Below are 27,011 nucleotides of genomic sequence, written 5' to 3'. Positions count from 1 at the left end.
TGGCTTTCAAATGCAAATCAGCTGATCCAGAGTGCACACCCCCATCACTTTCCTTAATGGGTGCTCACATTTGGGGCCACTGTCCACCTGCCCTGATAACCCCAGGGCCAGGTAACAGAAACTAGGAACAACCCCTATGCCCCTAAGCACACTAAAATTATTCAAACTAGCCAACCCTAAACTTGCTCACCTTGCCCTGCCTGTCCTCTCCACAGAAACCACAAGGATGGCTCTTGCCCACAGCTCCCAGCTTCATCTGCCTTCTGACTGAACTGGATGCTCTTCAGTGAGGCCTCCTGTGGCTGGTGTGCTTTCCTCTCTTGGCATCTGTGAGTAACAAACTATCTTTTCAAGGACAGTCAGCTCCTGATCTGTTGAACTTCCCATGCCTAAATAATAATAAAGCCTGTATTTTAAAGCATAGTTCAAAGTCCAACATCTCTGGGTATCACACAGCTTTTTTCTTCAGTCTAGACAGGAGCCTCACGTTCTGGTGACCTGTATAACAAAAGACAAATATCCCCTCCAACACATCCAAGGTAGAATGTAGAGCAGGAACAGGGTAACCTCAACAAGAATTTCCATGAGAAATCTGTCAAGGAAAAGTGGGAAGACCAATATTAATCTTTGGGGATGGAGCAGGAGGATTCTCTTTTGTCAGGAGGGTATGTTCCCTGGTTAGTCCTTCTGGCAACTCCTGCAGGGGACTTAAAATAATCCAGTCAATGACTGCCCTCCACCTCCATTGCAATACAGGAGAGAGAACACAGTCTAATACTGAATAAGCATTACTTAATCACTGGCTTGGCAGGTAGACTGAAAGCATCTAGAAAGTCTAGACTCAACTTTGGACATTTATACAGAGAAGTAGGAGAAAGAACAATTAAACCTTCTCTTACCTGCTCACATTGTCTCCAAGCAATGCTCCTACAAATTACCATTCAACACATATGCTCACCTTCTGCTGGCCAGATCCAACAAGGGAAGCCAGAAAAGACAGCCTTTTTCTGAGTTGCTGTGTGTTCAGATAAAAAAACGCTATTACTATGGAGATCGGGTACTGAGGACAAGCAACAGTCCTGTACATTATGAAATATTTGGCTGTATCTGCTCCATCAGCTGCATTAGGATTGTTATAGGAGAGGCCGACCACTATGTTGGCCAAGGAATTGCTGTGTCTCCCAAACATTTTGTCACGCTGTGCCTTTGGCCACAGTTTCCATTAGTTAGCTCCTATTTAGATCTAGTAAGCTATAATTTTAGTTACATTTTTAAACCTGTGAGGTGAGAAAGGTATTTTAAAATATTAACTTATGCTTCCTTTCCTCCCTATATATCCTCCTGCTCAATCAGCTAGTTACCCATTTTTCAGAGAAGGAATAAAATAGTAGAATGCAATTACCAAGAATAAAATTCTTGCCTTCTGACCTTCAAAAGCCTAAGACTGCTGATAGGTACAGAAGATTACAACAGCAGCCAGAGCTCTGGTCCCAGGGGTGCCTCCCTTCCTAAGCCTGCATACATTTCCCTGGTTTGGGGAAGGGTGAGAACCAGAGTTGGAGTGGGAGAGTGAGATGCTGGTGAGTCCCTGAGAAGATGCTCAGGGTGGTGGACAGGGAGTGTAGAATCACCTAGATAATTTTAGGACCCAGGAGCAGAAGGCACTCACAGAAGCCTAAAAAATGATTACCATCTAAGGTGTCCTGGATGAATAAATATGTGCATAGTATGTCCAATGTATTGGTCACCTGTAAGCTGAAGACTCAGAAAAGCTGGTAGTCTGATTTCATTCCAAATCTGAAGGCTTAAGAACCAAGAGAACTGATGCTAGAAGTCCCAGCCTAAGGGCAGAAGACTGATACCCCGGATCAGTCAGCCAAGCAGAAATTCTCCCTTCCTCCACCTTTTTATTTCTGATCAGGCTTTCAATGAATTGGATGAGGACCACTCAAATTGGGGAGGGTTATCTGCTTTATTCAGTCTCCTGATTCAAATGTGAATCTCCTCCAGAAACACCTTGGCAAAAACATCCCAAAATAGCATTTAACCAAAAATCTGGGAACTCCATGACCCAGTCAAGCTGACACATAAAATTAAGTATTACATCCAAGCCAAAAGGTGTGTTTCTTACTGTCAGACATTCGTTTGATTATACTTACCATGACGTGCCATTGGAGAATTCAATCAGGGGAAAACAGGATGAAATGGACATTTAAAAGTGATAACTCCAATGGTAGAAGCTTAAGCCTGTTTAAATGCTCTTGGGAAAGGCTGTGCAGAGGAAGGGCAAAAAAATCAAGGAATGAGAGATAACTAAAGCAGATGTGGCCCAGCAGGCTAAAGAATTGTTTGGTGGGATGTTGTCATCATTCACAGGGCTGATAGAAATTGTATGGGCCTGAGGACAGCAGGTTTCAGATGTGGCCATATTGTGTCTACTTATTCTAAGCTTTAGAAATTCCAGACACCTTGGGGAAGTTGCCCAAGTCCCCAGGCTAGCTCCAGATCCAGTACAGGGGGGCAGTCATTCCTATTCTTTGGTATGCATTGGAATCACCTGCAGGGATTGTCACAGTGTAGATTTCTGGACCTTGGAGTTTCTGGTTCAGTAGGTAGGGCCCAAGAATGAGCATTTCTAATAAGTTCTAAGGTAATGCTGATGCTATTGGGGGACCACATTTGAGAACCACTGCTGTTGAGAAAGAAGTGACAGTCAAAAGAAAAATATATGGCAGGCAGAGGGCAGAGTCTCTTGCATCCAAGGGTCCATCTCAGGTGGCCTCTGGCTATCCCCAAATTGGTTCATGACCACCATCCCAGAGCAGCACATTTTTACATGCCCATGTATAATACTGACGGTTTTTATTTCTCAAATCCTCTGAAGTTAAAGGGCTTGTTCTCAGTGACAACACTAGGAGCAGGAGACCAATGGGACATGGGTAGGGTGCTCCTCACACACAGCAAGCATTCATTGAGTGTTCCTGTGGGTGGGGCACAATTTTGGGAGCCATATGTATTGTTTATTATTTCTTGCATTTCTTATGTGAGGTTGGTGAAGTTTTACCCTCATTTCACGAATGAGGAAATAGTGACAGAAGCAGATATAAGGAAATTGTTTGAGGTCTTGCAGGCAGTCTGTGGAGGAGTGGGGCCCTGAGCCTGGGCAGGTGGAGCTTAGCACCACATCTCCGAACCACTGGGCCCCACCGACACTCACTCACCAGCTGCCCCTTCCCTCTCTTCCCTTCTTTGAGGACAGAAAGATGAACCATTCAGGGCCATCAGGCAGGTGCCGCAGTCCCCCTCTTACTGTGGGGGAGGCACCCCCTTTCCCACACCCCCGTGACAGGGGGCTCAGGGATCAGCCCAAAGCTTAAAATCTCCAGGGTTGTCTACCTCTTTCATCACAGGAAGGAGAGTATTTTAGAAACGAAGCTGTATTGTCATTCAGGTATGGTGAAGTCAACAGATCAGTAGATGACATCCACTGAAAAGACAGCTTCTTATTTTCACTGATCCCAAGAGGCAGGGCTTGCTGTGACATGGTGGCCACATGGACAAGCACTGAAGTCATTCAGGAGGCCCAGGGAGGAGGGAAACTGTGGCAAGTCTATTGCAGTTTCCGTGGGAAGGAACAAGGGATGCAGGGTGAGCAGGCTTAGGATTGGCTAGTTTGAATAATTCCAGTGGGCTCTGAGGCACGGGGGTGGGCCCTCATTATCTGGTCCTTGGCCCTGTGGTGACTGGGGCAGATGGTAGGGGGCCTGGAGTGTGAGAGCCACAGAGGCTCTCTGTGTCCACATCTGAAACCTGCTGTCCTTTGAGATGTGGGCTCTGGATCAGTTGTTTTGCATAGGAAAGTCACGCTTACTGGTGAATCTTATCTGTAGGAATTGGCTGACCCTGGGTGGGGTCTAAGCATCAGATACAAAATTTGCCAAATCACCAGGCCTCCACTTGTACTTCAAAACAATGGGATCATCATAAATATAAAGAGTGCCCCTCAAACTTTCAGCCCTCCTGCTGGTAGAAGGCCCCAGACCCAGCCCTAACCGCAGGGCAGCACCCAGTGCTGTGGAAATGCGTAGGTAGGGCCAGGACTACAAAGTTTCAACATCCAAGGTGTAAGGGTGACCTCCCTGTGGAACATTTAGTCTTTCAGGAACACTTAGTTCCCATGCTTCAAAAGCTGCTTGGAGAATTTCGGGCACTGATGAGAGTGAGCACCAGCTTTAAACTACAGCACGTCCCCAACCTTTTCACACTGGTCCCAACAGCTAAAGGCTTCCAGGGAAATTCTTTAAAGGAGGCAGGTGGAGGGAAATGAGCAACGTTTTTGGCCCTGTGATCTACAAATGCAAATAAGGAATTGGAATCAATTTCTGATGCAGGGAGAGATGAGTGACACGAGCACTAAATGGAAAATCGACTTTCTACGAGCTGTCTGCAGCCTGGACAAACGCTTAATTTAGTCTCAGCTGGGCTCTCAAACTGGCAACAGGGCTGCCTGCCAGAATGTCATTTGGGTGAGGAATCTGAACTTCAAAGGATGGCCTTGCCTGGAGAGATATCACTCAGAACAATGCAGGTTTAATTAAGATGAAGGCTGCAGGTCAGGTTTTATTTGGTAATAGATTATTGACCAATGACAGGGGAAGAGTGGCCTATTTGCATATATTACTATTCATGACCTCTGGACTAAAGGAATCAGAATGACAGCAGGCAATATTTCTGTCAGCCTGATGTTTCTGGAGGGGAAGGAAGTTTGGTGGGTAGATAAATACATGTTTTGTGCTGCTGCTTCCCCTCTTACCTGATGTTCTGTCAAACCCAAGTGTGGGAAATTCTTCTCTGTGGAAAAAGGAACATTTTGCTGAGATTGATCAGCCCAGATACCAAAGATCCATTTGTGGCACCAGGATGTGGAGCCAGTGGGCAGGCTGAACCCAAGAGGGCAAGAATGGGCCCAGGAAGGCCGTGCAGGCTTCACACAGCAGCCAGGCATGCTTGGTTTATACTCAACCAGGAAGGAGACCAAGGAACTCCCAGCACATCTCAGCCCCCCATGGTCAGAATGCAGGGGTGCTGAGCTGTCCCTAAGCTCTCTACCAGTTAAATAGCGTCCTAGGGAGAGCTTTCCGGAAGGAATTAATGGACTCATAAAAGATGTCATCAGAAGACAGGAGTAAGGCAGAGGTGCAGCATGGAAGCATGTGGGCACAGTTTTTCTCTGGGAATGCCAGTCTCCAGTTCTTGCATTTCTCTCTCTTTCCGGTGGCTCTTCCTGCCGCTCCAGCCTTACCTCCACCCAAACACAGCAAAACAACTCCTGGTGCCCAGAGTCTACGTCCCACTTCCTCACTCTGAAACTGCTCTCAGGAAAGCCTCTACTACCAGTAACTCAACCTCTGAGAGGATTTTCATTTACATATCTTCCATTTCTTTGTATATGAATGTCCAGTTTCCCCAGCATTCTTGTTAAAAGACTATCCTTTCTCCCTTGACTTACTTTGTTCCTTTGTCAAAGATTACTTGATCGTGTTTTTGAAGGTCTATTTCTGGGCTCTCAATTCTTTTTTTAAAAGATTTTATTTATTTATCTTTAGAGGGGAAGGGAAGGAGAGAGGAAGAGAAATATTAATGTATGGTTGCCTCTTGTGGGTCCCCTGCTGGAAACTGGCCTGCAACCCAGGCATGTGCCCTGACTGGGAATTGAACCGTGATCCTCTGGTTTGCAGGCCCATGCTTAAACCCCTGAGATACACCAGCCAGGAACTGGTCTCTCCATTCTGTTCCACTGCTCAAGTTGTCTAATCTTTTACCAACATCATGCTGTCTTGATTACCTTAGCTTCATAGTAAATTTAGTCAGGCATTGTTAGTGCTTTGACTTTTCTTTTTCAGAATTGTGTTGGCTATTCTGGGTCTTTTACCTCTTGATATAAATTTTGGAATCATTTTTTCAACATCCAAAAAATAACTTGCTGAGGTTTTGATCATGATTCTTTTCAATTTTATAGATCAAGTTGGGAAGCTCTGACATCATGGCAATATTGAGCCTTCTTACCCATGAACATTGAATATTTTTCTATTTGCTTAGATGTTTGGTTTATATCATCAGAAATTTGTAGTTTTTCTTATATGAGGGGGGATCCCCCCAAACTAGATTTTATTTATAAAACAGCATGTATTTATTCTTACGTATTTAAACTCAGTTGCCTTCAAAGTACTCTCCATTTGATGCAATACACCCGTCGAGACTTTCTTCCACTGTTCAAAACAGTTTTTGAACTTACGAATTTTGATGCCTTTTAGTGCTTCTGCTATTTTTTGTTTCATCTCTTCCACATCAGAAAAATATTTCTCTTTGAGGACTTTTTTCATCCAGTGGAACAAAACCATGTTGCTCAGTGTGAGATCAGGTGACCATGGAGGGTGAGACAGGGGGTCGTGCCATTTTTGGTCAAATACTGCTGAACACTTAGCATGGTGTGGACAGGTGTGCTCATAAGTCATCCATTATGAAATGGGCATATGTGTCGAAAGAGTCTTCCAACAACTTCACTGAAGCCCAGTGCAGCCTCTCACAACCACACCAGCTGGTACACTGATACAGATGAGTTCCTAGAACACTCACCTAGTGAGGAAAGCCTGTACTACAAAAGGCACACCCTCTACGAGATAATTCTATTTTGGGGGGGTCCCCCCATATAGATCTTGTGGGTATTTTATTTTTATACCTGAGTATTTTTGAATGCTAATATAAATGGTAATGTGTTTTTAAAGAGTATTTTTAAAGAACATTTTAGGTTCACAACAAAATTGAGGTACAGAGATTTCATGTGTCCCCTGTGCCCACACATAAATGGCCTACCCCATTATCAACATTCCCCCACCAGAGTGGTACATTTGTTATAATTGATGCACCTACATTGACACATCATAGTAACCCAAAGTCCATAGTTTACATTACAGTTCACTCTTAGTATTGCACATTCTGTGGATTTGGACAAATGTCTTTGCAGTATCATTCAGAGTATTTTCACTGCCCTAAACATTCTCTGTACTCTGCCCATTCATTCCTTCTCTATCCCACCCACCCCCAACCCCTGGCAATCACTGATATTTTCACTATTTCCATAGTTTTGATTTTTCCAAAATGTTGTATATGAAATCATAATAGTAGGCCACTTTTTTAGGTTGCCTTATTTCACTTAGTAATGTGTAAATACATAAATTTCCTCCATATCTGTTCATGGCTTGCCAGCTCATTTCTTTTTAGTGATGAGTAATGTTCAATTTTCTAGATGAACTATAGTTTATTTATCCATTCTCCTACTGAAAGACATTTTGGTTGCTTCCAGCTTTTGGTAATTATGAATAAAGCTGTTTTTGTATGGACATAAGTTTTCAACTCCTTTTTATAAAAACCAAGGAGTGTGATAACTGGATCATATGGTAAGATTATGTTTAGTTTTGTTAAAAATATTGTGCAATTTCTTCCAAAGTGACTGTATACCATTTGGTATTCCAACCAGCAACGAATCAGAGCGCCTGTTGCTCCACAGCCTCACCAGCATTTGGTGTTCTCAGTGTTCCAGATTTTGGACAATATAATAGGTGTAGTGGTAACTCATTGCTACTTTAATTTACATTTATTTCATGACATATGATATGGGGAATGTTTTTATATACTCATTTGCCATCTGTGTACATCCCTGTGCCACATTATGATGTTTCAATCAACAAGAGACCACATGTACAGTGGCGGTTCCATGAGATTATAATGGAGCTGAAAGCCCCAACCATCTAGTGCTGTAGCCGTGACTATGTATCACCACACAGCACTTGGGTTTGTGGTAAACCCAGTGTACTGCCTGTCATAGAAAGTGTAGTGCATACACTTATGTACAGTAAATAATACTTGATAATGATAATAAATGACTGTTACTGGTTTATGTATTTACTGGCATATATGTTTTATTGTTATTTTACAGTGTACTCTTTCTACTTATAAAAAATGTTTGCTGTAAAACAGTATGCTATGTTATGCTGGCAGCAAATCCATACATCTTGACTGCATCATTTTTCTTGTGCTTGATTTAATCTTGTGTTTATAAGTTTAGTGAAACCTGGGTGTACAGTGTTTATAGAGCCTACAGTAGTGTACAGTAATGCCCTAGGTCTTCACATTCAGTCACCATTCACTTACTGACTTACCCAGAGGAACTTCCGGTCCCACCAGCTCCATCTGTGGTAAGTGCCCTACACAGGTCTATCATTTTTATCTTTTATACTATTGTATCTTTTCTCTGTTTAGATACATTTACATATACAAATACCACTGTGTTACAGTTGCCTACAGTATTCATTGTAGTAACATGCTGTGTAGTTGTGTAGCCTAGGAGCAATAGGCTATATCATATAGCCTAGGCATGTAATAGGCTATACCAACCTAGATTTGTGTATGTGCACACCATGATTTTGCACAATGATGAAATCACCTCGTGACACATCTCTCAGATCATATTCCTGTTGTTAAGTGCTGCAAGACTGTATTTTTTTTGGTAAGGTATCTGTTAAGGTCTTAGGCTTATTTTTTGTTTGTTTTATTACTATTGAACTTTAAGAGTTCTTTGTATATATATTTTTCTTTTTCTTACAGATTACTTATTTATTTATTTATTTATATTTTATTGATGATACCATTACAGTTGTCCCATTTCCCCCCTTCATTCCCCTCCACCCTGCACACCTCTCCCCCATTCCCCCCTTTAGCTCATGTCCATGTGTCACAAGTTCTTTAACTTCTACATTTCCCATACCGTTCTTGCCCTCCCCCCATCTATTTTCTACCTACTGTCTATGCTACTTATTCTATATACCTTCTTCCCCCTTTTCTTCTTCCCACTCCCTGTTGCTAACCCTCCATGTGATCTCCATTTCTGTGGTTCTGTTCCTGTTCTGGTTGTTTGCTTAGTTTGCTTTTATTTTAGGTGTGGTTGTTAATAACTGTGAGTTTGCTGTCCTTTCACAGTTCATATTTTTTATCTCCTTTTTCTTAAATAAGTCTCTTTAACATTTCATATAATAAGGGCTTGGTGATGATGAACTCCTTGAACTTGACCTTATCTGAGAAGCGCTTTATCTGTCCTTCCATTCTAAAAGAAAGCTTTGCTGGATAGAGCAATCTTGGTTGTAGGCCTTTGGATTTCGTGACTTGGAATATTTCTTTCCAGCCCCTTCTTGCCTGTAAGGTCTCTTTTGGGAAATCAGCTGACAGTGTGATGGGAACTCCTTGGTAGGTGACTGTCCCCTTATCTGTTGCTGCTTCTAGGATTCTCTCCTTCATTTTAATCTTGGCTAATGTAATGATGATGTGCCTTGGTGTGTTTCTCCTTGGGCCCATCATCTTTGGGACTCTCTGAGCTTCCAGGATTTCCTGGAAGTCTATTGCCTTTGCCAGATTGGGGAGGTTCTCCTTTATTATTTGTTCACATAAGTTTTCCACTTGTTGCTCTTCCTTCTTTGTATATTTTAAATAATAGTCCTTTATCAAATGTGTCTTTTGCAAATATTTTCTCCCAGTCTTCTCATTCTTTTGACATTGTCTTTCACAGGGCATATGTTTTTAACCTTAATAAAGTCTACCTTATTAATTCTATCTTTCATGGATCATGCCTTTAGTGTAATATCTACAAATTCCTTACCATACCAAGGTCATCTAGGCTTCCTTCTATGTTATCTTCTAAGATTTTGCTAGGTATTCAGTGTGGTAATGTGAGTACAATTTTGCTAGGTTTTCTCCTGTGATATTTTCTCTAGGAATTTACAACTTTGCATTTCACACTTTGATCTGTGATATGTTTGAGTTAACTTTTTGTGAGGTGTGTAAGTCTGTGTCTAGACCCATTATTTTGCATGTGGCTATACAGTTGTTGGGAAAGACCATCTGTGGTCTTCCCATCTGTGGGAAAGACTCTCTTTGATCAATTGTGTTGTCTTTTCTTCTTTGTCAAAAATCAGTTGACAATACTTTGTGGCACTATTTCTGGGCTGTTTATTCTGTTTTACTAATATATTTGTCTATTTTTTCCAATACTACACCATGTTTATTACTGCACTTTATAGAAAGTCTTGAAGTCAGGCAGTGTTAGTGTTCCAACTTTGTTCTTTTCCTTCAATATGTGTTGGCTCTTCAGGGTCTTTGCCTCTCCATACAAACTTTGGAATCATTTTATCAATATTCACAGAAATAACTTCCACTAAGATGGAGGTGTAGGTGGAAACACTGTGCCTTCTTGCACAACCAAATTTAAAGACAACAAAGTTTTAGTAACAAAAAATGCAGCCAAAACACAGAAAATTGAACTATATGAAAGTCCGACAACAAAGAACCATTCAGCCAGACTGGTAAGAGGGGCACAGCCAGCAGCAGAGCTGAGTGAGGCAGGAAAGATCCCCCGACCCAGGTGTGCAGGCAGCCATGGGTGGATCCCAGGTGTGGGGTAGCAACAGGTGGACCCAGTGAGGGCACAAGGCAGCAGGCTGATCGTGGTCACACATTCGCATGCAGGTAAACCAGCAAAGGAGCGGGCAGTGAGACAGACCACACAGGTCCCAGTGGTGGGAAGCGGCAGAGGAGACTGCTATTGCCCCTCTTTGACCTCTCCCCCACATACAGCATCACAACCCAGTGACCTGGGTAGCCCTGCCCTGGTGAACACTTAAGGCTCCCCTCCTTATACCTAACAGGCGTGAACAGACCAAAACATGCTTCAAGAAGAACTCAAAGCCCTAGAGCCAATAACTCTAAGTGACCAGGAAATAGCCAAACTTTCAGATGCACCGTTCAAAACACTGGTGATCAGGATGCTCACAGAACTGGTTGATTTTAGTCACAAATTAGAGGAACAAATGAAGGCTAAACTAATTAAAATGAAAGGAAATGCTCAGGAAAGCAATAGTGATGGAAAGGAAACTGGGACTCAAATCAAGGGACTGGATCAGAAGGAAGAAAAAAATGACCAAACAGAAAAATATGAAGAAACTAGAATTCAAAAAAATGAGGAGAGGCTTGTGAACCTCTAGGACATCTTTAAACGCTTCAACGTCTGAATTATAGGGGTACAAAAAGGGGAAGAGGAACAGCCACAAGTGGAAAACTTATGTGATCAAATAATAAAGAACTTCCCCCAATCTGGCAAAGGCAATAGACTTCCAGGAAGTCCAAGAAGCTCAGAGAGTCCCAAAGATGATGGGCCCAAGGAGAAACACACCAAGGCACATCATAATTACATTACCCAAGATTAAAATGAAGGAGAGAATCCTAGAAGCAGCAAGAGATAAGGGGACAGTCACCTACAAAGAAGTTCCCATCAGACTGTCAGTGGATTTCTCAAAAGAGACCTTACAGGCAAGAAGGGACTGGAAAGAAGTATTCCAAGTCACGAAATCCAAAGACCTACATCCAAGATTAATCTATCCAGCAAAGCTTTCATTTAGAATGGAAGGGCAGATAAAGTGCTTTTCAGATAAGGTCAAGTTCAAGGAGTTCATCATCACCAAGCCCTTATTATATGAAATGTTAAAGAGACTTATTTAAGAAAAAGGAGATAAAAATATGAACTGTGAAAGGACAGCAAACTCACAGTTATTAACAACCACACCTAAAACAAAAGCAAACTAAGTGGACAGCTACATCAGGAGTGGAACCATAGAAATGGAGATCACATGGAGGGTTAGCAACAGGGGAGTGGGAGGAGGAGAAGGGGGGAGAAGGTACAGAGAATAAGTAGCATAGATGGTAGGTAGAAAATAGATGGGGGAGGGCAAGAATAGTAGGGGAAATATAGAATCTAAAGAACTTGAGACACGTGGTCATAAATGAAAGGGGGATGGTGGGGGAGGGGTGTGCAGGGTGGAGAAGAATGAAGGGGTGGAATAGAACAACTGTAATGGCATAACCAATAAAATATATGTTTTAAAAATGTTCACAGAAAAGCTTGCTGGGATTTTGATTGGAGTTGCACTGAATTTATAAATCAAGTTAGAAAAAACTGATACATTGGCAATTTTGTGCTTTCCCATTTACCAACATGGAATATTTCTCTATTCATTTATTTCTACTTTGAAATTCTTCACCAGATGTTGTAGTTTCCCTCATATAGATCTGGTGCATAGTTCTCTGGATTTGTTACTTTATAAGATTTTCTTAGATATTCTTGGTTGTTTGCATTTGCCTGTAAAATTTTAAATCATCTTGCCATTTCCATAAAAAATCTTCCTGAAATTTGTTCTGAATGTGCATTGAATTTATAAACCAGTTTGAGGAGAGTTGCATCTTCACAATATTAAAGCTTCCAATTGAACAGACATGGTTTGCTCCTTCATTAATTCAGGTCTTTAAGCTCTCAAACATATTTTGCAGGTTTCAGATTAGAGGTGCAGCTCCTCTTAGATTTATTCCTAAATATATAATATATTATTTTAATTGTATCATTTATATTTCGATTATTAAAAAGATTTTGTTTCTTTCTTTTTAGAGAGAGAGGAAGGGAGGGAGAATGAGAGGGAGAGAAACATCGGCTGGTGGCCCCTCACATGCCTCCAACCAGGGGCCTGGCCCATGACCCAGGCGTGTGCCCTGACCTAGAATAAACTGGGGACCTTTTGGTTGGTGGGACAGTGCCCAACTCGCTGAGCTACACCAGTCAGGGCTAAATTTCAATTTTGTTTGTTGCCTACACACAGATATATAATTTGTAAACAGAACACATATCCACACTTTGCCAAATTCACTTAACAATTCTTATGAATTTTCTATAGATCCTCCTGGATTTTCTATACATAGAATCATATTGCTTATAAATAAGAACAATTTTATTACTATGTCCAATTCTTATAGCTTTTTATTTATTTTTCTTGTTTTGTTGCATTTACAACCACCTCTGATACATTGTTGACAGGAAGTGGTGACTATCTTTCTTTCCTTCTTGATTTGAAAGGACAGTTTTCAATATTTCACCATTAAATGTAACATTTGTTTTGAGTGTTTTCCACCCTCCCCCAATTCTGTGCTCCAGCTAGTTTTTTTTTTTTTCAGTTTAAGGAAGTTCCCTTCTAATCCTACTCTGTGAAGAGATTTTAAACTTTCTTATCATAAATGAGTATTAGTTTTATCAAATTTTTTCTATATTCATTTAGCTTATTATATAATTTTTACTTTATTTCATAATATGGTGGATTATACTAATTAAGTTTTTGAATATTTAATCAACCATTCAGTGCTTTAATAAATCTATTTTGTGAAAAATAACTAAATAAAATTTAAATATATATATAATAATAATAAAATAATAAATAAAAATGTAAGTAAAATTTTTAATAGTGAAAATAATTTAAAAATCCATTTTGGACTTTTTTATTATACTTTTTACTAATTACTGTGTTTAATTTGTTAATGCATTATTTAAGATTTTTCATCTAGTTTTATAAAACAATTGATCTATAATTTTTTCTTTTTGCAGATTTTACTATCAAAACTAGTTAGCCTCATAAAATGAGCTGAGAAAAAAGCACAAATATGGAGGAATCATGCTACCTAATATAAAGCTACACTATAAAGCCATAGTAATCAAAACAGCATGGTACTGGCATGAAAACAGACACATAGATCAATAGAACAAAACAGAAAGCCCAGAAATAAACCCATGCCTTTATAGTCAATTAATATTTGACAGAAGAAGCAAGCACATACAATGGGCTAAAGATAGTTTATTCAGTAAGTGGTGTTGGGAAAATTGGACAGATAAATGCAAAAAAATAAAACTGGACTACCTTCTTACACCACACATAAGTATAAATTCAAAATGAATTAAAGACTTAAGCATCAGACCTAAAGCCATAAAAATCATAGAAGAAAACATAGGCAGCAACATGTTGGACATTGTTGATAGCAATATTTTATCAGGCTGATCTGCCCAGTCAAGGGAAACAAAAGAAAAATAAACAAATGGGACTACATCAAACTAAAAAGTTTTTGCACAGCAAAGGCAACCATCAACTAAATAAAAAGACAACCCACAGAACAGGAGAACATATTAGCTGATACATCTAATAAGAGGCTAATATCAAAGATTTATAAAGAACTTACAAAACTCAACACCAAAAAATGCCCCAAATAATTCAATTGAAAATTAGCAAAGGACTTGGATAGACACTTCTCCCAAGAGGACATACACATGGCCAATCAGTATATAAAAATATGCTCAATGTCACTAATCATCAGAGAAATGCAAATTAAAATCACAATAAGATATCATCTCACACCTGTCAGAATGACAAATCTACAGACAACAAGTGCTGGTGAGGATTTGGAGGATTTAGAGGAAGTGCGACCTTTATGCACTGTTGGTGGGAATTCAGAGTTGCACAGTCACTGTGGAAAGCAGTATGGAGATAACTCAAAAAATTAAAAATAGAATTGCCTTATGACTCAGCAATTCCACTTATGGAAATTTATCTGAAGAAACCCAGAAAAGTAATTCAGAAAACCAAGCACTTCTATGTTCATTGCAGCATTATTTACAATCACCAAGATATGGAAGCAGCCCAAGTGTTCATCAGTAGATGAGTGGATAAAACAACTATGGGACAATTTATACAATGGAATATTACTTGGCCATAAAAAGGGAGAAAATTTTACCCTTTGCAATGACATGGATGGATCTGGAGAACATTACACTAAGTGAAATAAGCCAGTCAGAGAAAGACAAATACCATATGATTTCACTCATATGTGAAATCTAGTGAACAAACAACTAACAAGCAAGATAGAGACAGACCCATAGATAGAGAGCAGGCTGACAGCTCTTGGTGGGGGTGGGCTAGGTTAGAGGGTGGAGGGATTGAACAAAAGGGAAAAAGGACCCATGGACATGGACAACAGTGTAATGATTGCAGAGGGAAGTGAGGCAAAAGGGGGATAAATGGTAAAAGAAAATATAATAGCCCTGCCTGATACAGCTCAGTGGATTGAGTGCTGGCCTGTGAATCAAGGGGTTGCCGGTAGGATTCCCAGTTTAGGGCACATGCCTGGGTTGCAGGCCAGGTCCCCAGTAGGGGGCATGTGAGAGACAGCTACACATTGATATTTCTCTCCCTTCCTTTTGCTCTCTAAAATAAATAAAATGTTTTTAAATAAACAATACAATAAAAATATAATAAAAAGTAATTTAAAAATATAAAAATATCCTTCTCCCTCTTCCTCTTTGGTTATTGTCAGTTTGTTCTTTATTTTAATGTCTCTGGTTGTATTTTGTTTGCTTGTTTGTTTTGTTGATTAGGTTCCACTTGTAGTTGAGATAACAGGAGATAACAGGAGAAGGGCCATCAAGGAACATGTATGAAGGATGTATGGACAAAGCCAAAGGGGGTAGATTCAAAGGTGGGAGGTGGGGATGGGTGGGATGGGAGGCCACAGTGGGGTGAGAATGGAGACAACCATACTTGAATAACAATAAAAAAATAGAATTAAAAATTAAAAAAATAATAAATTTCCAAACCAAAAACCACAACCCCACAGAAAATTTATATTCTTAGTCTCTGCAATAAAGGGGCAGATAAATGACCAAGGCTTTCCCAGTCTCATGATTCTTCCCAGACATTTGATCACCAGCTAATGATGCCAAGAAGCAGGGACCATGATGAGACAGCCAACTTTCTGGGTCAGGAAGGAGGATGGCTGCCTGCAGCCTCTAGTACCAGGTCTGGGGGTACCAGCTGTTGTGCTCACTGGGCAGCAGTGTCCTCCTCACCACCGCCCTATTTGGTGGTATTGCCTTGGGCTGTGGGCATTGACTTGGGCTGTGAGGGCCCTGAGCCAGGCTCTCCAACACTTTCAGTAATTCAGTGAGTATCCACTGGTCTTCCAGCACAGTTCTTTTCCTGCTTAAACCAGTCAAAATTGGTCTCTGTTACATGCTAATAAGAGTTTTGACTAACACACCTTCTATGACCCTCATCCAAATTATGTTCCTTGTTTCTACACTTCTTTTGTGTGCCACTTATAATTAAATTGGCGTGATCATTTCTATCTGTATCCCCCTGACCAGGCTCCACAGGACAGGACAGGTCTGGTTTGCCACTGAACTTCCCACATGAGTTCAATTCAGTAAACCTGTAATTTTAGGGAAAGTCTCAACACAGGTGAGACATAAAATGTAGAAACTTGCTGCTGGGGAAGTGAAACTGCAGAAGAATCTGTCAGTTCAGATTCCTGAAGATGAGCTTGAAGTAAAGCCTATTTTTTTGGTAGCCACAAATCATAGGTTTACTGGAGCAACCCCAAGTTCATATGTCTTTTGCCCATTGTTTTCCAAAATATATTCAGGTCACATGTCCTGGTTTTGATGCCGTAAATTATAATTACATAAGAGAAGGAAAACCACGGATGCTAATTATAGGTTACACACCCTACTCCTAGAGAGTACCTTACTGTGTTCACATGTTCACCAAATTAAAAGTTACCTGCCTGAGTAAACAATACGTTTTCCATGAGCCACTAGGGACCACGACAGTATCAAGCGAAGACAGACTGTGTGTTCTGACAGTACCTCTTTACTTCTTTGCTGTCCTCAGGAAATGCATAATGATTTTCTGCCTGTTGAAAGAAGGCTTTTGTTGGCAGTCAGTGACTCTTGGCAGTAAATAATGACAGCTACAAGTGACTGTGTGTCTGGGACCGCGCCAGGTGTTATATGTATAAGCTCCACTCTGACCACAGGCCTTCTGACTCAGACCTTTGTTCTTTCTCTGTCATTCTTCTGTCTGGGTCTCTGACAGTGCTTGGCTCACAAAAGGTGTTCAATAAATATTTGTAGTATGAATGATTTCATTGATTCTTGTGAACAACCTCTAGATGTTATACTTTGCCTGTTTTACTGCTTGAAAACAGGCTCAGAGAGGCTAAATGACCTGCTTCAAGTCACACAGCATGCATATAGCAGACAGAATTAGGATCTGAGGCCATGTGCAGCTCTAGAGCCCAGGCTCTTAACTTTTACACCATTTTATTGCCTGTTAAGTGTAATATGTGTGGCAGATACATGTCCCAAAGAAGGCACAACCAGTAAAATTTGGGATTCAGGTCAGAAAGCTGACCTGAAGTCAACAAAAACCAACATAAAATAAATGAGATATACCACATAGAATGATGGTTTGTTGCTAGGAACCCTAGCAATTTGTCCAAGTTTCCATAAAGAAGGAGAAAGTGCATTCTAAATTTAAGTGCTGAAAACAGTTCACTCAAGGTGGCTGTGATGATTAATTTTATGTGTTAACTTGCCTAGGCCATGGCCCTAAGTTTTTGGTCAAACATCAGTCTAGATGTTGCAATGAATGTTTTGGGGTTGTTTTTTTTTAGATTTGATTAACATATAAGTCAGTAGACTTTGAGTAAAGCAGATTATTCTTCATAGCATGGGTGGGCCTCATCTAATCAGTTGAAGATATTGAGAGAAAGACTGAAGTTTTCCGAGGAAAAAGTAAGTTGTCCTCCAGACTACCTTCAGGATTGAGCTACAACATTAGCTCTTCTCTGGGCCTCTGGCCTGACAGACTGCCCTGTAAATTTCAGACTAGTCCGCCCCCCCAATTGTGTGAGCCAATTCCTAAAATTAGATCTTTCTCTCTATGCATACATTCTACTGGTCTGTTTTTCTGACTTATGCCAAGGTGTTGGCTCGAGAAAATATGCCTGGAATGAATATACTGAAAAAGAACTAACTATGTTTCAGCCCAAGTGTGTGGTCATAGAATGAGATCCTGTAGTGCTATGTAAATTGAAGGGTGAGGTCTTCTGGGTGCATACCATGAAAGGAGTCAAAGATTGTGTCTGTGTATCTCTGCCTGGGGGAAAGGATATAGTACCATCTCTGCAGGATAATATTCCATTCATCCTGACTACTAACCTGCTGGGCTATCTGGAGTTCATAGAAACATCACTGAAAACCTTCCCACACCCTGCTCTGATTCTTGGTTCTTTCAGTGACTTTTGGCCTTCAACTTAATTCCCTGAGAGTGCTTGTTTGTGGCAAATACTAACCCTTGAAAAATATTGCTTGTAGACTTAGTTAGCAAATTGGTTATTACATTAATTTCCCAGCCTATTTTGAGTTTGGTTAGCAGAGTGTCCCTTATGTCAGGTTCCAGAGCAGATCTTTGGAGGAGGATTTTTGTATAAGCAATGACCAAGGAAGTACTGTCAGGGAAAGCAGTACAGGGGTGGGGCCAGCAGGACTGGAAGGGGAGGAAACCAGGATGGGTGTTCTCAGGCAGGGTGTAGGTCTGGCAAAGTCCACCCGGCACAGCTTCACCCTGATCCTGCAGGGGACCTGGAGTGTAGGTTACACCTCAGAGCAGGGGTGTCAAACTGATTTTCACTGGGGGCCACATCAGCCTCTTGTTCGCCTTCAAAGGACCGAATGTAATTTTAGGACCGTATAAATGTAACTACTTCTAAACAGTTAAGCAAGAGCTTGGCACTGCTGCAGGGTAGAAACAAGGTGCCAGGCCAGATAAAACAAGGTGGAGGGACGCATTTGGCCTGAGGGCCTTATGTTTGTCACCTGTGCCTCAGAGTCTCCCAACCTACATGTAGCAAGGGGCCTCTGTCTTCATGCTTGTTCAGCCTTTAGTTAGTGGCTAAGGGGACCCCTGGGAGAGCTTAGGCACTTCTAGCTCTCTACATGCTGCAGGTGGAAAAGCCAGGAAAAGCTTAAGTGCTGGTTGTTGAAGCAAAAGCACAGTGAAGTGAGGTGGGGCCTGCTGCCCAAAATGGATCTGGTGGGAGCAGGCAGAGCATTGTTACTGCTTTGTACAAAGTCATTCCCCAGAGTTGACTTGTGAGCTTCTACTTGTGACCTTGCAATGACTCCTGTAAGTTTTCACCTACAGACCTGAGGTGACGGGATCCACTGGAGTAGACTTAATGCCATCCTTGCCATGTTGTACTGAGAAACTCTCTCTCTCTGATCTGGACGGTACTGACAGAACATGTGGATATGGCAGCTGGCCTTTTTGTCATGTGGACAGTCATTTACTTGACACATTACTTATGGAGCAATGACCAGGTGCCTGAGTACTTGGTGGCAATAGGGGAGAAAACTGACACGTTCCCACCCTTTTTAGGACTGACAATCTAGAACTGCATGATCGTTAGCCACATGTGTTTATTTCAACCTCAACCAATGGAAAATAAATAAAACGTAACAACCAGTGCCTGAGTCACACCAGTCACATTGCAAGTGCTCAATAGTCACATGAAGCTTGTGGCTACTGAATTAGATGGTGCAGACATAGACCAGCACTGGCCTAGACAACACTGAAGAAGGAAAACCTCCAGAGCCTTCTGAAGACAGATTTTTTTGTTCAATCACATCTCATTGACCACTCTGGGGTAGCCATAGTCATCAGGGGTGCTTCTTACCCTCAAATGTTCTTTAAAGCCTCACAGAAAATATTCACACCCATGACTACATCTATCCTGGTGATGTCCTTGGGGGTGGTTGGGAAGGGCCTTACCATTCCCAGCTAACAGAGGATGGAGCTGAGGTCTAAGGTGCTTATGCCTACAGTGAGTAGGTAGCAGTGGTAGATGCAGGTCTTACCCACAGCTACTCTGATTCCTGGGCAGAGCACATGCTGATGGAAGCAGCATATCGTGGACTCTGTGCAGGGGGATTCCCTGAGGTACATCAGCCTTGTGGGCTGTCAATGTGACTTTAGGTAGTCTAGACATAAGGAGTTATGTCTAGGTGACATCTGACACCTAAAAATAGTATACCACACTATTTTTGTGGTATACTATTGGACAATAGTATGTCCAACACAGTGTCGTATACTGTATTTTTAATCTGTCTGGGTTTTCTATATCTTCCTTTTATTATTAGGTCCCAAAGCCAACATATTAATGTAAAATAATAATAATAATAATAATAATAATAACAACAAATGTGTAGGATATTTACCAAGCCCCAGACAGTATTCCAAGTATTTTATAAATATAAATTCAGTCCACCTTTACAACACACCTGCGATGCAGGTACTATAATTACCTATAATTTACAGAAGAAGAAAATGAGGCCCAGAGAGGGTAAGCGACTTGCTTAACATTCTCAATGGTGGCAATAGACTCAATGTTGGAACTCAGGCCACCTGGTCTAGCACAGCCACCACTGCACATGCTGCCTCTCAGCTGCAAAAGCACATAATTTGTATTGTTAAATACAAATGCAACATGTATTTTGAGTTCTAGCATATAATTTTTTCCAGAGGTGAAAGGTCATAATTAGTCATTAGACCAATGTAGTCAGCCTTTTGAAAAATGTTCTTTTGTGTAATAGGTTTATAGTATTTGGTATATTCTTTTTATTTGTCATTATATGTGTCCATAAATAGTCCATAGTGCCTAAATGAATGAAAATCAGTTTTATATTTCTGAAGCTTGTATCACCAACATGGTCCTTGTTCAGAGCCTCAGTCAGGGCTCATGGCACAGCCTTCCTAGTAGCTTCAACAGAAAGGGATTTCAGACCAGGTCTTAGCTATTTAAACAGTCTTTAAGACTCTGTGTGGAAGTCCCAATAACTCTCAGCCCAAGATTTGTATTCAAAGCTCTTGCTGTGAGTGGGAACTTTGCCACTGAGGCCACAGATGGCAAAGGAACAGAATGTTGGCCCCTGCAGCAACCAGAAAAGCTGATGGGAGCTGCCCCAACAGGTTACTGGTAACAGCCTCTGCCAAGATCCACATCCCAAACAGATGCTTTACACTTGCCTCTCTTTCTACTTCTCCCAGTTTGAAATTCAGGTCCAGCCTAAGTGCATCAGATTGGCAGATCTTAGTGACAATACAATTGCGGAAATGCAACTTTTGCCTCTCTAGTGTTTTCTGGATGGGTTGGCCTACCACCAGGGAGCTGGAATGGATACTGAGAGAGCCAATCCATGGCACTCACTGAGTCAACATCCACATGTGGGTTAGTCAACATCCACATGTGCCATCATCCCTTGTGTGGTTGAACTTCTTACCAACAGCAGTAGTAACACACTTCTCTGACATAACACTATTTTACATGTTTTTCATGTAAAACATGCTCAGCCTTTTCTCAAAAGAGTAGACCCCAAATCCTCTCCTAATGGCTTTCAGTCTCTGGTGATGTTCTTTCTTAATCTCATTTTGATTTTCTGAAACCCAAGCATCAAAATATATAGTTAATAACCAATAATATACTCTATGCAAATAGCAGAGGAAAGAGTAAGGGAGAAAAAAAGAAAGTTGGTTAGTATGTGTAAATACATACCTATCAGAGAAACAAATAAAATGCATGAGCAGTCATTACAATATTAGTCTTTTAACGGACCATAAGTTGGTATTTATAACTTCTTTTTCTCTCCTATCAATTCCATGTTTCTTTTGCCCTCAATCAGAGCCTCAGTTTGTTGGGTTGCTTCATTTATAGAGGGGATGGAAAACTTTATCCATGAGGGTTGTGAGGTCTGCTGGATCTAACATATATATGACTCTGTTGCAAATGGTCTTAAAGAGCAATAGTGAGACATTCTATCCCACTTCCCATATTCTGGCTCTATTGGTCAGTACGTCAAAGCACCTCCTACTTGATTGGGGCAGTAATTCAGACTCCCAGGTGTTGTTTCTCACATGGTGCTATGAGTTTTCCACTGTCCATTCTGCATTTATTTTACAACTGATTCTGGGTGATGAGAAACATAGGCCAGTGAACCCCATGCACAAAGCCATCAATTCTCTTCTTTTAGTGTGAAATGAAATCCCTGGGTCATAGGCAATGTTGAGTGGAATACTAGATGAAAAAATTTAATAAGCCCATGGATGATGTCTTTGGACACAGTAGAGAGAAGCTGGAAAAGTTGATGTCTTAAAAATATCTACTTTTGTGAGGAAAAAACACTGTTTGCTTCATGATGAGAGGCATCCAGTGTTATCAACCTGTTGCTAGGTATCTGGCTATTCCTCCCAGGAGTGGGTGACTGAAGAAAGAGGCTGAATGGCATCTACAAAATGCATGCCAAGCTGCCTACCTCTACTGAAGGGTCTTTTGGTGACTATTACATGAGGCACGAAGGTCTCCATGCTCTGGGACCGTTTTGAGAAGTCCATCCACAAGTGCTTTTTGCAAACATCCTTCTCGGTAAGTCTCACGTTTTGAGTTTTCTACGTTCTTGACCATCAGCTAAACATTCAGAGACTGCTTATGAATCAGTAGATCCATACATCTAGCCACTTTTCCATTCAGATAAAATGGACAATTAGATTTATCATGCAAAAGTCTGTCCTTGAGGCAATTTCTCTTCTCCCCTGGGCTCCAGGGCCATCCCTAAGTAGAGAAGTAATGCTATAGCAGTCCCTCTCTGACTGGAATTCACATATCATGCAGAAGTATCTTCAGAATAAAGTCGATTTATTTTATTTCTTCATCATTGGTCCTAGAGAATGTCACACTGAGGTCATATGTGTAGATTGAAAGAGAAGTAGTGATACTGCAGGGACAGATGCCACAGAGTAGAAGCCACCGTGAATGCAAATTATCAGTATTTTCACTGTTTGCTCAGATCTGATTTGGATATTTCACTGTTGCTGATGATGAGTACCTTTGGATGTTAATGACTGGTGGATCAGCAGGTCCAAATAACAAGTTCATGATGTGCACCTCAAGTTTCATGTGCATTCAGACTCCAAAACATGCTAGTATCAAGCTAAAGGCTGTTCCTTATAAGGATAGACATATATTTATTCCAAACCTTGGGGACCTTGCCACCTTCTTATATCATCTTGCTACAGGCTCCATATAGGACTATATCACATCATAGACATTTTAGTATACTAGGTCATAAGTCTCAAGTGACAACACTACTTGTACTTCAGCCTGAACCCCTGGAAAAGAAGTCTCTTTGGGCCCCACTCAAAACTGGCTACCTTGTAGTTACCCAGTAAATGACTTGGATCAGTCCAACCAAATCTGGAATGTCATCTGCATAATACAAAGATACCCACCAAGCTTTGCACCTTTTTATTAATGGTGGGGATGCAAAGCACAGAACTTGCGCTCAGTTCCAGAGGATGTATCCTACCGTGTCCCAGTCCAATGCACCACGCACCAGAAACTTGACTAAACCACCATCATGTAACATTTTTATGGAGCTTATCTCCCACTTTCCAGTACATATATGCTATGTCAAGGTATCGAGGTGCCTGCTATTTCCTGCTTTCTAGTCCTATCAGCATGGTATATTGAGGTGGTAGATAAGCGGTAAAATGTTCTGTAAACATGGTGCAGATACATAGAACTGATGTAGTCCTGTGAAAGGGTCTTGCCATCCCTACCAGGTGAAATAAAAATATTTTTGGTATTGTCTGCTTATGATACGAGAAGTGTTTTCTGAATCAATAGCTGTATGGCAGGTTCTAGTAGTTATATTGATTAGCTCCAGTGAATATTTTGTGTCTTGAATAACACCTGCAATTAAAGTCTTCTTTTGACTGATTTTCCAATGGCCCAATGTTGTTCTCTGAGACATGAATCTGTCTTCCACACAGGCTAAGGGTGAGTTAGAGGAGGAATGATAGAAATCCTCACTTCTGAATCTTTCAAGTGGTAATCTTTGAAATTCCCACTTGGATGATTTATTGCCTTTGACTGATTATCTTAGTTGGGAGGATTATACTACAGGTTTCCAGTTGGGTCTTCCTACTATAATAATCCTCACTCCACTGGTGAGGGAGACAATGTGGGGATTCCCAAAAATGTGTATTCCAAATGCACAGTTCAGAAACTAGGACAATAACCACAGATGACTTCAAGATGCATTAAGTTCCCAGTGGGACACACTTGATCCAAAACATTTTTATGATGTAAACTTCATAAGGTCCCCTCTATCTGTAAACCATAGTGGCATGCCCAGTCCCCAGGCAGTCACATTAGCTTAGAGCCAGATACAATGATGAAATAGTTAACTTTATAATGTCCAGAGGCCCCTTTTCAAGATGGCCAAAGAGAAGATTAATGTTGTTCACTGTGGTGTTGTTGCAGCACCTTTCTTCAAAGCTACTGCATCTACTCATTTTGTGTTTCCAAACTGACCCTGGGATTGAGAGATGAGAGCCATGACTCTATAATAGCACCCTAAGCCCTTGGTATCAGTCTAGCAGCTTCCAGTCAGTGGGCCAGGAAGTTTTGTTGGCTTGTTTGCTTACTTGTTTTGGGTTTTTTTTTTTTTTTTTTTGCTATATGAATCAAGTAAGACCTTGGTGAGTTGTTTAGAACTATTTTAGTTCTAGGGACCTTGGGGTCACGGTTCCTTTGCAATAATTTCAGGGTAAAATTTGTCAACATAGGCACACTTATTCAAGATTTTGAATTCTTGAATAGGTGTGGATGATTCTGTTTGCTTTCCTGATTGACTAAAATGTAGGTAGCTTGCATAAATGAGGTGAAATGTCAGAAATTTGAATTGCTTAAAGAAAACTTACAAACACATGGAGAGTAAAACCATTGGAGTTGATTTATTAACCTGCTCACTCACCTTCTAACTATGTCCCCAAGACAACAGAGAACAATACCTCAGTGACAGGGACATCAGTGTCTTCAAAGGCATTACAGTGGTTGTCCACTGTGGAGCGAGTGAAAAGTGGTGGAGTGTTGCTTCTGAAATGGGCTCTACAATTTCAGCAAGGAGAATGGAACCCACAAGGCAGAGGCCAAGCAGCAGAGCTTCAATGCCAGAGGTAAGGTGCTGTGACTCCTGGGAAGTTCAGCTAGGCCTGGATAGTACTCAGAGTGGCTTAACCTGCTCCCATATTTGGCAGGGATGCAGTTAATTATGAATCCTTCTGTGCTTCATAAAATACCAGCGAAAATATCACCTATAATTTATTTCCATAGAAATAACTTTAATTGCCGGTACATCTTTTCCACTGATAAACATTGCACAACACAGGACTGAAGGTTCCTTAGAACAGAAATTTCCAAACATTTCTATGCATTTGAATCACTTGGAATCTTGTCAAAATGCAGACTCTGCCTCAGCAGGTTCAGGGTGAGGTGTGAGATGCTGCATTTCTCACAAGCTCCCTGGTAATGCTGATGCTTCTGGTCCACAGTCCCCATGTTGGAGGAGGACTGAGAGGTGGGTCTTGCTTGCCCTTCCTGCCCCAGCTCTACCACTCTGCTTTAACTCGAGCAGCTCCCCTTTCTCATAGGAGTCTTTAATTAGGATGCTACTTGAAACAAAACAGTTCTAGTTTGAAACACACTGAATTTAAAAAAATACCCAGTCTAAATATCTGTAACAAAATTTTTATTAAAAAGAGACAGATAACCAAGTAATTTCCAGTTCCCATTTGTTAAGGCAAGGGTAAGGAGTTTACTTTTGGAGTTTCTTACTGATGCAATTTTCATTTATTCAAGATATAATGTTCATAGCATTATTCTGTACAAAGCACAATAAAGGCTGGCTTTGTCTAGTATCAGCTTTTGCAAAGTGAAATTATCCACTTGGCCCTACTGACCTGGGAACCATCTCCTTATGAAACTGCAGGTGCTCTTGGTGCATGACAACCTTCTCTGCCTGGGCTGGGGTCAGGACCTGGCAGTTTGCACACATGCACTTACATTGACCTGGCACTTCATTTCATTTTCCAGTTGTAGGGAGAGGCATCAGTGACCAAGGCCTGGAGATCCAACAACACATTTCAGATGAGTTTGTGAAGACCCCTTTGTGGAGGGAACAGGTTTCTGTAGATAAAGTTATGAGAATCTGAGAGAAGGCAGGAGAAAATGGCTCTCAAGTAGAACCATCACCTATGCACTAGATTTGCATCTGAATTTTGATAAATGCCAATAACTTTCAGTTCCAGAAAGGTAGATATTTATTGCTGGCTCACCATTTCTGTCACGGTTTCCAACAAGTTAATGTTATGTCTTTCCACCAACTGAAATTCTTTTCAAATCACACTTAGTACTCCATTAAAATGTCACTTTCTCTGTGATGCAATTCTTTATTTTTAAAAGATTTTATTTTTATTTATTTATCTTTAGAGAGGAAGGAGAGAGGGAGAGAAACATCAATGTATGGTTGCCTCTAGTGCATCCCCTGCAGGGAACTGGCCTGCAGGGAACCTACCTGCAACCCAGGCATGTGCCCTGATTGGGAATCGAACCGTGATCTTCTGGTTCACAGGTTCGTGCTCAATCCACTGAGCTACACCAGCCAGGGCTCTGTGATGTAATTCTTGACAACTCCATTCTTGTCAGAAATAATTGATCTCTACTCTGCTATATTGTATAGTTTACCAGAGGTTACCAATAGATTTCAGACTATATATGTGTAATTATATGTGCTTATATACATATATTTATATATTAAATATATATTATTATATATAATACACACAATAATATATGTTATATATAATTTATAACACACATATTCATATATAAAAATATAATAATGCTTATTATATACATGTGTGCATTTAATGTTTGGATACATATATTAAATATATGTATATATTTATATATAAAATTACATATGCATATGTAATTTTTATAAGGATATTGGAGTATAGTCTTTAAAGTTACTCAAGCAACTTTGGTTAACACATGTTCACTCTACCTGGTAAATTATACATAACTAAATTATCTATACATTTTTTTTGATGCTCTGTATGTCTTTTATTATAACCCTTAACACTGGCAGTCTTATATGGTATACTATTCTTTCTTACAGGATATAATCTAACAGCAGAAAGGGATTACGTCTATTCATACTTCATGTTAGGACTAATATATTGCATTGGGTCTATAAGCTGCTTAGCAGTTTTGTGAAACCTTCAACATTTTAAGTGAAATTTTATGTACATGTATGTGAAATTAATTTTCTGAGGAAAGGGTTCATACCTTTAATTTCCCTA

Source organism: Artibeus jamaicensis, unplaced genomic scaffold, assembly GCF_021234435.1.
Source record: "Artibeus jamaicensis isolate MK-2021 breed Jamaican fruit bat unplaced genomic scaffold, CSHL_Jam_final contig_335, whole genome shotgun sequence".
NCBI classification, from domain to species: Eukaryota; Metazoa; Chordata; class Mammalia; order Chiroptera; family Phyllostomidae; genus Artibeus; species Artibeus jamaicensis.
Note: the sequence above shows the minus strand (reverse complement) of the source record.